Genomic DNA, 13,324 nt, shown 5'->3' on the forward strand with positions numbered 1-13,324 from the left:
CTAATGGTTCTAATTTTTTTATTTATATAGGTTTGATGATTTTTGTGTTTTGGACCCTAATCCACAGGAGGGTTCCAAGCTCCAACTTTAAATGCACCTGCTCAATGCAGTGTTCACCATCTGTTAAAAAAAAAAAAAAAGGATTGATTCACCAATGCCCTCTTTTCAACTGAATAAATTAAACACATTAATTTTCCCAAAGGTATTTGCTACTATTAGAAATTGTGATCTTTTGGGGGCCGGCTGGTTGCTTAGGTGGTTGAAGCATTGTGCTCCCAACGCCAAGGTCACCGTCTGGATTCCCACACGGTCCAGTGAGCTGCACCCTCCACAGCTAAGATTGTGAACAAGGGCTCTCCCTGGAGCTGGGCTGCTGTGAGTGACTGACTGACCTACAACCCGCTACCGATGCCTCAGCTGGGGGGAGCACAAGGCTTATAATACGAGCATGGGCCAGGAAGCTGTGTCCTACACAACTAGACTGAGAAACAATGGCTTGAAGGGGGGGATGGAAGAAGAGGGGAGAAAAGAAATTGTGATCTTCTAATATGCACATTACTAATATATGTTGGGCTGGGAAGGCTCTGCCCTACTTGTTGCTAAATATACTCAAATAACTGTGACCATTTTGTTCAACCATTGTTTTCACGTTGTTCGTTTTTAAAGGAGGCTGCATCATGACCTGAATTTAAGAGATTCCTTGGATTGGATTGGTCCCAGGAATAATTTTCCCTGCACTGTAACCCTCCTCCCTTCCCATGCTCAGCACGCTGCTGTGCCATCAGAGCAGAGGGTGCTGGGGACATTGCTATTGGCCATGTCTCCGTGGGAGAACTCTGTGCTCTTCTCCCCTCTGAATTGGAATGACCTGGAGAAACAGCTGACTCAGTGCCGTCCATTCCATTGGATTGTTCCTCCTGCTGAGGACCTGCCTGCTGCTGTCCACGCTTTAAACGTCTCTGTTCTCCTTCCACGGGCTGGAGCTGCTGCTGACTTTCAACTCCTTCACGTTTCTACATGTGCACTGTGGTTTTTGGAGCAAATGTGAGTCCCGTGCCTGGTGCAACCTCCTCCAAGTACGTAGAATCAGTGGTGGAACTGCCTAAACAGAGGCCCAGATGAGCTCCTGGATTCTTTCCCCAGTCGTGGGTGTAGACGTGTGGACCGATCTCTGTGCCTTTATTGCATTACTGTGTCTTTACTGGATGTCAGAGAGACCTTGAACGCTGCAACGCAGGAATCAGCGGGCAGGGACGGTGGAGGCGGGGCCATGTTCGCAATCTCGCTTTGGAGGCTGGAAAACCTCCAAAGGGCTTCCAGCTGGGGCTGTACGGTGATCCCTGACACTCCATCCCTGGTTACCTGGTGCGCATCCCTGCCTCCCGTGTGCCCGCCCCCACCCCCCCACCCCCAGGCAGACCAGAAGCACTTAAGGGTGTAAAGTCTGCCGCTGTCGCGGGACACGTGCAATTGATTTTGCATATTGACCTTGAACTAAACTTCTTCATCCATTCACATCAAAGCACAGGATAGTGGGCTCCATTTCAGTTTGAACTTCCAATATTACGGCATCTAATAGCTACTTCAGGTGTACTCTTTTTGCCTGCTAATGTGCTCTGTGTACAAACTAAGCATGTCTATGTTCTCGCAACCAGTGGCCATTGATATAACCTTTGAAGATATGTCCCATTTTCTCTTCAGAATAGCTCCCCAGGAGTCTATACAATACCTGTGGGGCAAGAAAGTACCTTATCAACCTTGATTCATTGGCACCTAGCCCGGTGGTTACCACTGGAGGAGTTCAGGAAATATTCGTGAAGAGAATAACCATGGTAATAATAAAAACAGAATAATACCAACACACACACACACACACATAGTTAATTTTGGAGAATGTAAAAATTGATCAGAAGACAAGTGTGAATTATTTATGGTTCAAAGGAAGCTATAAAAGATTTTTGAAGAGTATTTTTAAAAATTTGTTTTGATTTCAAGAACATTTTTGTCAACTTTGTATTTGCAAAATGTATAATATTGAAACGAGAAACAAATTTCTGGTTCTTATTGAAACATTCACTCTCTTCTTTTTGCCTTTTCTATAAGTACCTGGAAAGAACTATTGATTGCTTTTTCCAGCTTGGCAATCAATATAATTGATTAGAGACGATCCAGTATAACGTTCTTCTTTATTTCCTGATTTTTTCTATGGGGATTATTAAATAAGGGAGCAGTACACTTCAATTTCCTTTCTGACAACTTCCTACTCCTTCAAATAGGGAACGATGCCCTGGAAGACTCTTTGGACTGCAACACCCAAATAAGACAGATCTGAAGGATTTTCATTTTCGCCTTTTGCTCCAGTTGTTCCTGACTTTATGGTCAAGGCCAAAGGGTAATGTATCCAGGAGGATCTTAGTCTAAGCAGCGCTGTAGTCTTCTCTGCAGAACAGGTTGAAGATTTGCTGGAGAATGTGATGGTAGATACAGTGAGTTTATGTCTTCTGGATTTTGATGATATCTCCACTTTTCTCAGGAAAATTGAAGTGGATTATGCATTCCAGAGTAATTTAGAGGCATTCCTTTTTAGATGACTTAAAAGCATGATTTCCTTATTTTCCAGGCTCTGGATCCAAGGCATATCCCAACCAAAGGAACAGATACAGTTACAGCAGAGCATTACCATTGCCATTAACGGAGACCAGAAGTTGAGAATTTCAGTACTTTAGCTGGATCACAGTGAAACTGAGCGCGCAGCCACCCAACCGCTAGAAGGGGGCGCCCTAACTCCCTGTTAAAGGACCAACAGGCGCCGCAGACCCAGAGGGACCAGCATTCAGGTCCATCGCGACGGACTCTGGCGCCCCGTCCACCGGGACAACCAGGGCTTCAGCGTCGGCTGGAGCCCCGGCCCGGGCGAGGAGTCCCGGGGCCGCGGGAACAGCGCGTAAATTCTTTCTTTTGGGGCCTGACTGCGTCGGGGCAGCTCTGCCGGGCTTTGCACGGAGCCTTTCATTTTCTGGACCTGCCCCTGCGGGGATCCTCTCCTTTCTCGGAGAATATTTTAGCCAGACCGGTTTACATTCAGGGATTGATGGCTAGAAATCAGAGTGTGCAGTGGTGTGTTCGGATTCAAGATTGTTTCTGGGGAGAATGACCCGAATTCAGGGGAATGGTAAACGCATCTACAATCTGGAGATGAATCATATATACATATACATACACACACATGTATACAGATAAATATATATATATGATTTTATTAAAATTTAATGGTCCTGGGAGGAGCCTGCCTTGGAGGAGAATTTAATCCCAGTGATGGTAACTCAGAGCTGCAGGGGTGCACACACAGGGGGCTGAGCAAGCTTGCCCCAAGGCAAAGTGCTGAGTGTTGGAGGAAAGATGTAAATGAACTTGGAACTCAGGAAAGCTAAGAGTCCTCCCTTGATTTCCCTGTCTGGTTCCTAACCACAGCCCCATGGAATCCTGCTCCGCGCGTCTTTCTGCTTAAAAGTCAAGTAGGAGGTGATGGCAAACTGGCCCAGGACAAAACTGAGCATCTTCCTTTTTAATGCGTGATTTAATGGGAGGAGAATTTTTAACTCTAAGTAAGGCACTCGGGTTCCTTTCTTTCAGATTATAACAGGATTTAAAACGACTAGGGTCTGAAACAACGGTGGAGGTCATAGAGGGCTTGGACTGTCCTCGAGGCTGTTAGGCCATATAGAGGCCAGGAACATGAACCTTCTTATCTTAAAAGCCATCTTGTCTTGCTTTGTACCTTGTCCCTGCCGGCTTGTGTTTGCCTTAAGCCTGGAGAAGCCGCCTGGAATGTAGAAACCACCTTCTTCTGTCTTGCTTTGTACTTTGTCTCCTAGGGGCTTGTGATCAACCGGCCTGGGAGGGCCTGGGTGGTCCAGATGGAGGCCTGGGGGCCAGGGTGTGGAGCCAGAGGGCTTGGTCATGCCCCAAAACCCTTCGTTGCTAGAGACAATGCAACGAAAACCACCTGAAGCATTAAAGGGGGGGAACAACCTCGTTTACCCCCTCCTATAAAACTCCATACCTCTTTTTGCTCAGAGACATTATGGTCTTTTCTAGTCTGACCTTCCGCAGCTCAAACATGTCAAATAAATTCTAATAGATCAATTTTGATCTCCCGAGACTCATTCCTCCAGTTGTACCTGACAAGGGCCAGGGTGGTTCTGCCCTGAGGGGCAAGCAGATGGTGCTGGTAGGGGGGGAATCCCAGGAAACGGGGGTTACCCGGAGTGCTGAAGAGGGGGTTACCCGGAGTGCTGATGAGAGTGTGTTGGTGAATGTGATAGTAATGCTTCCACAAGCCTTTCGCACCTCTGAGGGTCTATCAAGTACAGAGTGTCCGCCCCTGAAAGGCCACTGTATTGATGGCCTCTCTGCCATATACATGTAAGTCGAGGCATAGATTTATGAGTCTTCTTCAAAAGTGGTGCTTTCTCTTGCCTCCCTCTTCTCCCTTAAGATCCACCCTCCTCCTATGCCCATACTCTTAATCATTATGCTGCTCACTTCCCTAGTGGACCCTCAATAAACATTTGCTGAATTGAACAGGTAATTTATATAGTGTTTATTTTATTTCATATAGCAGTTGCTTAATTATTTGGCTCACACTCATTCAAGCTGAAAAAGTTATGTATTGATTTAAGGGAGTCATCTCATAGATTCTAATATGAATAGGTGCAAGAAAACCTCAGTGTTACCTCCAGGTGAGCAAAATGGCTGCTTAATTAGTCTTCCACTGTTGATCTGCTGCTGTCAACTAGGCAATATATGCAAATCACATCTCTAACTTCAGACTTTGAAAGATGATGGGAGGGAGGGGGTTATAACAAATCTACAAGCCAGTTGCAAAATCAAAAGTTTCATTTCCTGTGCTTAAGTTGCCAAGAAAATTTTTCAGTAACCCGGTAGTGTTTTTATTTCTCAGCTGGTGGAACTTCAAGTTAGCAGAAGCTTCTGTCGTGGTTTCTTACAGACCTCCTTGGTTACAGACGAAAGGATTCCACTCTCACCCCTATATTGTGAGTGCTTTCACTTCTTTATTGCTAAGCTTGCACTTACATTCTTTTAACTTTCTCTTTGCACAATTTTTAAAATATTATAAATTAGCGCCTTCATTCCCTCATGGTTGGCATCTGTGGCATTTCAACTGTGAACGCGTTAAAACCCCCTTTCATGAGACTATTACAAAGAACGCTGACATACTAGCTCCTTCCTTCCTTTTTATGATTATATTTATGAAATATTTAATGCATATAATGAAATGTTATTTTTTAAATTATATAGCATACTCATAATATATGATACTGTTTGTGGGTACATAAGTACATAAATAGTAAAATTATTTAAACATGTTTGGAAAAGATAAATATCACCTTCAGTAATTAACTGAGGAGAACTTCGACCTAGGAGAATACTAGCCAGGTTATAGAGAAGTTCTCACACACACACACACACACACACACACACACACTTACATGATCACACATATTCTCTCTCAATTTTGTTGTATACTGCGTTTCCCCTAAAATAAGACCTAATCGGAAAATAAGCCCTAGCATGATTTTTCAGGATGACATCCCCTGAACATAAGCCCTAATGAGTCTTTTGGAGCAAACCTTAATATAAGACCCGGTCTTATTTTTGGGGAAACATGGTTTATGAATAAGGTGTTCTGGAATTTTACTATTAGCCTAGAGAATGTCTTAGAAGACTTCATTTTTCCTTTAAATGAAAGGAAGGCAGAGCACATGAGTTTGTTGAGGGTGGGGTGGCTACTGGGGGTCGGACTGCCTCGCAGTAGCTCCCTCCTGGGTTCATCTGAGGCAGGCTCAGGCTTGGCTCCAGGCCAGTGTGAAAATCAAGGCCTGAGAAGTCTCTTCTTCCAGAGGTTGTTTCTCAGGTTCTTTATTGATTGGTGGAAGGACCGGAGGAGAAGGGAAGAGGAAGGAGGGAATTATCAGGGATGTGTAACCTCCAGCAGAATGCTCTGTGGCTGTCCAGCCTGCCCATGCAGGATGCTTAAGTTAATCCAGGGAGTCTGGGCAGCTTTGGACCGATGCCTTTGAAAGGCACCCCTCCTGCTTGTAGTCCAGCCAAGGCAGCTTCGAAGAACAATGAACTCAGGGGGAAAGAGAAGAAGAAGAAATAAACTCTCAGGTTAAAACATGTGCTGTGAAACAGCTATGAGCCAGACATCAAAATGAGTCTGTATGAGCTTCCAAGGAGACAATTAAGGGAAGTGAGAACAAGTGAAGAATCAGATGATCATTTCAGCATTGGGAAAACCAGAAAGGAGGAAACAGTATCAGAGAGGGGCCTGGAAGCCAGAGTGATGGAGAAAGGAGACCAGATGGCCCTCACCCCCAGGCCAGCCAGAGGACCCGCCCAGCCCTACGCACTGCCCTCCTGTGAAATGCATGTGTGCAGCCCTCAGATCCAGCCAGATTTATACCCGCCTCTAGCAGCAACTCAGAGAGGGACACTGGCGCTGAACACCTTTGAAATTCTGCTTGGGCTACAAATGAAAAATCGTTCTGCCTTCAAAGCTAAATGGAAGTTTGGTAGAAGCATGTGCTTTCCCCTTAGGTTCAAAAGAGAAATTAATATCCCCACTGTCTCTCTGTGCATCCGTACTATTTTTCTTCAAGTGAAAAGGAGAAATTATGATGGGAGGCATTATATAAAAACAGAAGGTATTACAGAATAACAGCATTGCTTCTTATTGAAGCAAGTGTTTCTATATTTTCTTTAAAACAGAGAAATGTAATTTGCTTTAAAGTCTATCTAAACACAGTACAATTTATCTCTCTTATAAAAAAAAAAAATCTGTGGTTTTGATAGGGTGTCATCATGATTAGGTGCTCCTGTTCCATTTTCAAACATTTGTTTGTGTTAGTGTTTGCAAGGCAAATGTCTGAAATAATGTCCTTGGCAGGAGTTAGCACTGGGTGCAGAGATTATGGAGGATTTTCATATTCTAAATCATTTATTCCCATGGAGGGTTTTTGTTTTTTGTTTGTTTGTCTTTGTTTTTTTGTTTTTGTTATAAGAATGTTTTAATTTTATAATAGGAAAAATAGAAAAAAAATTATTGAACTGCAATCATGTATTAGACCGTAGTAACACAAAAATGGATAAAGAAAGATCTCATTGTTTACAGTTCCTGTCCTCAAGGGGGGGAAGTAAGGAAGGTAGAGTGGGGCAGGTACTCTAATAACTGCATTTAATACAAAATTATAGGCGCTGTCATCAAGTTAGGAATCAGGTTCTGTGGGGTATATGTGAAGGAGCAGTTATTTCTGTAGGACTCTAACTGCATCAAGGAAAACTACGTCTACATGACACTGATGAAACAAGAAAGATAAGGGAGTCCCACCCAGAGAGAGGTAAAGCCAAGAGGAGTGGTAGTCTGTGATATTTTCCAGAAGCAATAGGGAGTCCAGGGCAGCTAGAGTATGGAGACGGGGGAGGCAAGTGATGGCTGAAGATGAGCTGGGAATGTGGGTTTGGAGCCACAGAGCAGTTCATCAAAGGCTTGGGTTGCTGTGCTAAGGAAGGTGGACTCCCAAGCGATGGGGAGGGGCGTCGCCAGTTTAGAAAGAACATCCTGGTCTTCAGATGTTGTGTTGGAAGAGAAAGGGGATCAAGATTTGCAATAGGGACCACTTGAACTCTGGCAGTGTTAGGGTGGACAAAACCAAGGAGAGATGGAGTCAGATTAGCTCTGGGGAGAAAAAGGGAGGTGAGCTTGACAACACAGCTCCTAACGAAGTTCCTAAGCAGGTGCTTGGCTAAAATTGGAAATAATATTAGCTGACACTTAACTGTGTCTTACGTGCCAGATCCATGCTAACCGTTCAAAATTGGTCCTCACAACAACCATGTAACAACCATTATTATACCAATTTTACAGATGAGGAAAATGAGGCAAAGAGCGGTTTCAGGTTAGTAAATGAGGAAGCCATGATTCAAAAGAAGGCCGCCCAGTTTCCCTGGACACTCACCATATACATTGCTCACAGAGGAGATACGACATGTCAGGGTAAAAAATGAGGTCATGTGTGTAGGTAAATTTTGAGGTTGCTGTAGAATATCAAAACAGATATCCAATAAATAGTTAGAAAAATAGGTCTGGCACTTGGAGAAAGACTCATTCTTCAACAAATATTTTCTAAGCGCTTATTAACATGGGCCTGTGTCAGCGCTGGTGTTATGACATCATCAAAATATTTACTAAGCCCCCACAACACAAAGTATATGGGTATCAAATTTTAGTCAAGCAAATAATTTTCGTCACCTCGCTGAACACATTCTCTTTAAAATAACTCAGAGATAGCTCCTTGTATAAAACAAATACATTACCCTTTAAGTACCTGTTTTTGCAATTTTGGAATTACTCATATTGGCTTTTCTTAAAACAAAACACCCAATAAAAGTGTAAAAATTCAGTCAGGAATAAAGAGCTCATTTTAATTTTATGAACCACTCAGCACAGGTGTTGGGCTCAGGACATAATAAAATAAATGCATCTCAGTCAGTTGTGTTGATAGAATTTAACAGGAAGACGACAGGAATGAAAGGTTACCCACAAGTAAACAGAATGCAGATGCCCCTCAGGAAAAGAGAGAAGAAATTCAACCATAAAGTTCAAGATCACTGGGAGGAAGGGAACATCAGCCTATTTCTGGCCTGCCCTGGTCCCTGGGCCTCAGTGACACTATCTGCACACCCAGGTACGCCATTCACACACACACCTCAGACCTGGTGGCCTGGCAGGAGCGCCCATGATGGTTCCTTGCATTCATACGTCACCCAGCTACACCGGCCACCCCCAAACACAGCCGCTGAGTGACGTCTGCTGCAGCTCAGCCTTCTAAAGGGGAGGGCAGCCCCAGGATACTCACGTTTCCATAGAACACAGCTTTCTTGTATTGTCTTTCTGTGCCAAGTGACTGTTATACAGTGTGCTTCGTTATTATAAAATGAGATTCCTTTCACAGAAAAAACATTTGAAACAACTTGTATCTTCAACTTCAATAGCACTTTCTGCTAAGTAGCTCAGCTGACTTTATTATCTCATTAAATCTTTACAGAGTTCAATATTAAAAATATTTTTCAGCAGTGGCATAAACATCAAGGCATTTCTGTGAATATATGCCCTACATGAGAGCATTGATTGACATGTTCACCCACTGGAGAATCAACAGATCATTTTCTTTTCAAGCAGATCCCATGGTGGTGTCATTCTCACATCAGCAGCAACAGACCCTCATCAGAAACTCGGAGCACACAGAGCACAGTCTTGCCTCTCCCACCTACTCCATACTTCTCACCATCAAGTGTTTTCCAGATTCAGAGCCTGTTCATGTGACTGTCACAAAGAGCCAAGGGGCCACATATCATAACAGTTTAAGAGCAGGGGCTTGACGTCCAACTCATTTACTGTGTGAACTTGGAAAAGTTTTCCAAGTTCCGTGAGACTTAGTTCCCTCATCTGTAAAATGGGAATAACAACAGTGCCTCCCAATATGCTCATGGGAATTGAGTTATTACTCACACAGTGTTTGGATGGTGCTGGCACTTTGTAAGACCTCAAGAAATAGGGCTTGAGAAGTCTGTCCGCATGTGTGTGAAGCAAAGAGCATGAAAGTGGACGTCAGAAAATCTCGGTGCTAGACCCAGCTCACACCGGTTAGATGTATGTTCTTGATAAACTCAACCTCTCTGAGGCTCAGCTTCAGATTCCTGAGCTGGAATGGGTTATTCTACGTGGCTGCTTTGGGGATGTGGCTGCAGCTGGGACAAGTGGTGAATGCAATGGACCCTCGTGGATACTCCCGCCAGTCCACAGTGTGGATCTTACAGGTCAGGAATGTTTCCATCTTGCACAAAAATTTCCCCAAAGAAAGAGCATTTCTCTGGCTCTGCCTCACAAGCAGAATTCTGAGAATTCATTTCCTGTCTTATGAGGAGCGAAATGACTATCCAACTGCAATCTGATGTACAACTGTATTGGCGGCATTTACTTTTCTGAGGCCCGTACAAGGCAGAGCTCCTCTAGGACCTTCACAGACAAGAAAGGATCCTCTAAACAGTCGTTTCCTCCTGAGATCTGCTCATGGTTCTTCCTGCTTCTGGTGTCTCTCACTCTCCTCCTAGAAGATGCTGAGTGTAGAGCCACAGACTGCACAGGCCAGGGAGCCAAGTGGACATAGCATAGGCTCAGACTTAGCAGTCCTGTCTCAAGGCTGAGACAACAGAGTGTAGTGAACCCTGGAGTGAGCCTGCCTGCCTATGAGTCACACAAGCTGTGTGACCTTGGGCAAGTTAATTAACCTCTCTGAGCCTCAGTTTTCTAATGGGATAAAAACACAATAAATTATCTACCTAATCTGTCTGTCTCAGAGGTCATATGAAATAGTGCATGTCAACACTAGGATAGTGCTAGGCATACAGTGAGTGTTCAATAAATGCTAGCAGTTATTATAATTATCACAGCTCTGCCATTTTATTGCCATGAACTATGGACAGATTTCTTAAATTCCGAGCTTCAGTTTCCTCATCTGTAATCTGGGGAACAATAAGTTCCTTATAGGTTCATTGTAAGGATTAAATGAGATAATACATATGAAATGTTTTCTCTACTAGTGAGCACTGAGAAAATATCTGCTATTCTCATTATTACTATGATTGTTATTCTATCTAATAGGAAATGAGGAAGGGGTGGTCAGCACCTGAGCTGACTCCCAACACTGACTTCTTGGAATCAGGAAATAGACCTTACACAGACATAGACTGATCCATATGGATTCTCCCCCCAGTTCCACATTTGAATTAAAAAAAAAAAGTGTATTATAGAATTGCCTTAGTGACTGAGAAACCAAAACAAAGACGTTATATCTACAAGTTGTCTTGGGTTGAGGCCCATTTCCAAATTTTGTTAAATAATGAATATACTTGAGGAAGAATTTTAAATCAAATCAATACAAGAAAGCAATAATAACAACACTTGTTATGGTTATCCCAACCCTTCTATGCACAATGTCATACTTTTTTATTCCCATAGCAACCCTGAGATAGATCTAGGGAAATGATCACTAACCCCATTTTGCAGGTGAAGAAATTGGGAACTGGACTATCAGTCATCCTGCCCAGGTTAGGTAGTGGTAGAATCAGAATTAGAACTCAGGTAGCCTGGCCCAGTGTTTCCTCCAAACTATCTGGAAACGACTTTCTACCTGACTTAAGAAGTCCTACAGGTCTTTTCCACAAAATGTTTGGTGGTTGACCTTTAGACTACGGATGACAGTGAGCACCCATCTGGTGCCCCGGCAGACATCATCAATCAATCGTGGCTCTTTTCTAATGAGCTCCTTTTTCAATACAGCCGCTCAGGAGCCAATACCACTTGATCAAATCTGGCAAGTGAGGTGCCTAGACCTTACAGAATGAAAACTCAAATCCCTCCAACAGGGGCCAGGACGGTCATGGAAGTAAGTAAAGTCGGTGGGATGTCAGTATCTGCACACCTCACATGAATGTGCTGAATACACGAGCATATGTCCTGGATGAAGAAGCAGCCAAGTTGCCTCCAGCTAAAGTCTTCCTATGTTGAAGTACAAGCGCAACCTCGCCACAGCTTCATACTTAAAGAAAACGAAAGTGAAATCTGCACATGTATCTAAAATCTCCCAATTTTTCAATACTATGCAGTCTAACAAAATGCATGTTTGGGTCACACACAGCTCAGAGACTGTCACTTTGTAATCTCTGCCATAAACCAGTTCTTGCAATTCTTGCCTTTCTCTGAATTCTGAGCATCGTGTGGGTAGGTTTCACGGCCTGATTCCTGGAAGCACAGCTCTCACCCCCATTAATGTGATCACCGAGATGCATCTGGATGAGCTGATCAAAATATGCAAGGCGCCAGCTGGCTCCAGTGTTTGCCTCCTCCAGACAGAGGGGTCAGGATTGGTCTCTGCCAGGCTTAGCACACAGGGAAGGAGAAGATAGTGGAAAAGGAAAGACATGGCAAGGAAAGACATCCTTCCTTCACATGGAAAGGAAAACCAGAGAGAGGGCCATGACCAACCTTTGGGAAAATCTTGAAGGTGATATTTTGTCTCTGAGCATTTCCTCTCTCTTCCCAAAGTTCTTCCACTCTTTGGTATTTCCTTCCAGCAAGGCTTCCCAGATTTACAACTACTTTTATCCCTTTTTTGGCATTCCTTCTAGAAGGACACAGTCCAGCAAATTCTATTGTGAATTTCCTCCTCCCTCCAAACTTTTCAAACAAGTAAAATCAAGTTAAACTGAACACCAAGAAGAAATTGACCAAAATGTTAGCTGTGAGTTTTTCTAAGTTGGGAGGCCATTATGATTTATATTTTCTTCATTAAATATTTCCGTATTTGTCAAGCCTACTATCATTAACAATCATCACTTTTATGATAGGGAGGATGGGAGTTATTTTTCACGATGTTAAAATATTAATAAGGAAAAGTAAGTATCAAGACTTATGTAACTTTATTGGTCAAATTACAGGTTTTGTCAGTTAACATACCTTTGGCTGCAGCAATTTAAAAAACCTTCTTGAACTGACTCAACCAAAACAGAAGTGCATTATATTTGGAGATAAGAGGTCTAGAGGTAGGATGGCTCCAGGGATGGTTGATTCAACAGCTCAATGATTCTCAAGGGTCTAAGCGTCTTTCTAAGTCTTCCTCTGCCACCCACAATGCATCGGTTGTACTCTGAGGCACATTCGCTCCTGGACTCAAGATGCTGCTCTGGTCCAGGCATCGCAGCCATGGAGCAGTGTGCAGAGGCAGAAAGTGACTAACCTTCCTCTGTCTGCTGACTGAGAGCAAGGCCGTCTGTGCAGAGCCCTCTGGAGACTCCACCACAAGCCTCACTGACCAGGACTTGGACCACCCGCCGACTCCTACACCAGCCACTGGTGAGGAGAACAGATTGCTGTGTATAGTGTGGGCAAGTTATGTGGGAGGGAGCAGATACTGGTGATCCAGTCACCAGGACTTCAAGGTAATGCGTTCACATTGTAAATAAAAGCAGACCCCTATGGACAATGGTAAGATCATGACGAAGGGCGTTTTGAAGAGCTCCAAGTCCACAAATGAGGCAATATTCAATTGAAAGGGTGTGTCTGGACAGGCACATGGGCTGTAATCCTAACATTACTTTAGATTTAATAACAAGAGCTTGTATTGCACTTCCCCACAAGCTTCTCATTGGTATTCCACATCTCTAGGGATAGCTGCAACTA

The 13,324-nt window shown here is 43.7% G+C and overlaps 1 long non-coding RNA gene across 1 annotated transcript; it reads left to right on the forward strand.

Moving 5' to 3' along the window:
* The first annotated feature begins 1,583 nt into the window (after positions 1-1,583).
* LOC141571327 (uncharacterized) lies at positions 1,584-4,512 on the forward strand. The gene is made up of 3 exons (XR_012496091.1): positions 1,584-1,832; positions 2,277-2,392; positions 2,621-4,512. It is a non-coding gene; the product is annotated as an uncharacterized LOC141571327 (long non-coding RNA).
* Positions 4,513-13,324: the final 8,812 nt, after the last annotated feature.

Source organism: Rhinolophus sinicus, linkage group LG04 (assembly GCF_036562045.2).
Source record: "Rhinolophus sinicus isolate RSC01 linkage group LG04, ASM3656204v1, whole genome shotgun sequence".
Taxonomy (NCBI): domain Eukaryota; kingdom Metazoa; phylum Chordata; class Mammalia; order Chiroptera; family Rhinolophidae; genus Rhinolophus; species Rhinolophus sinicus.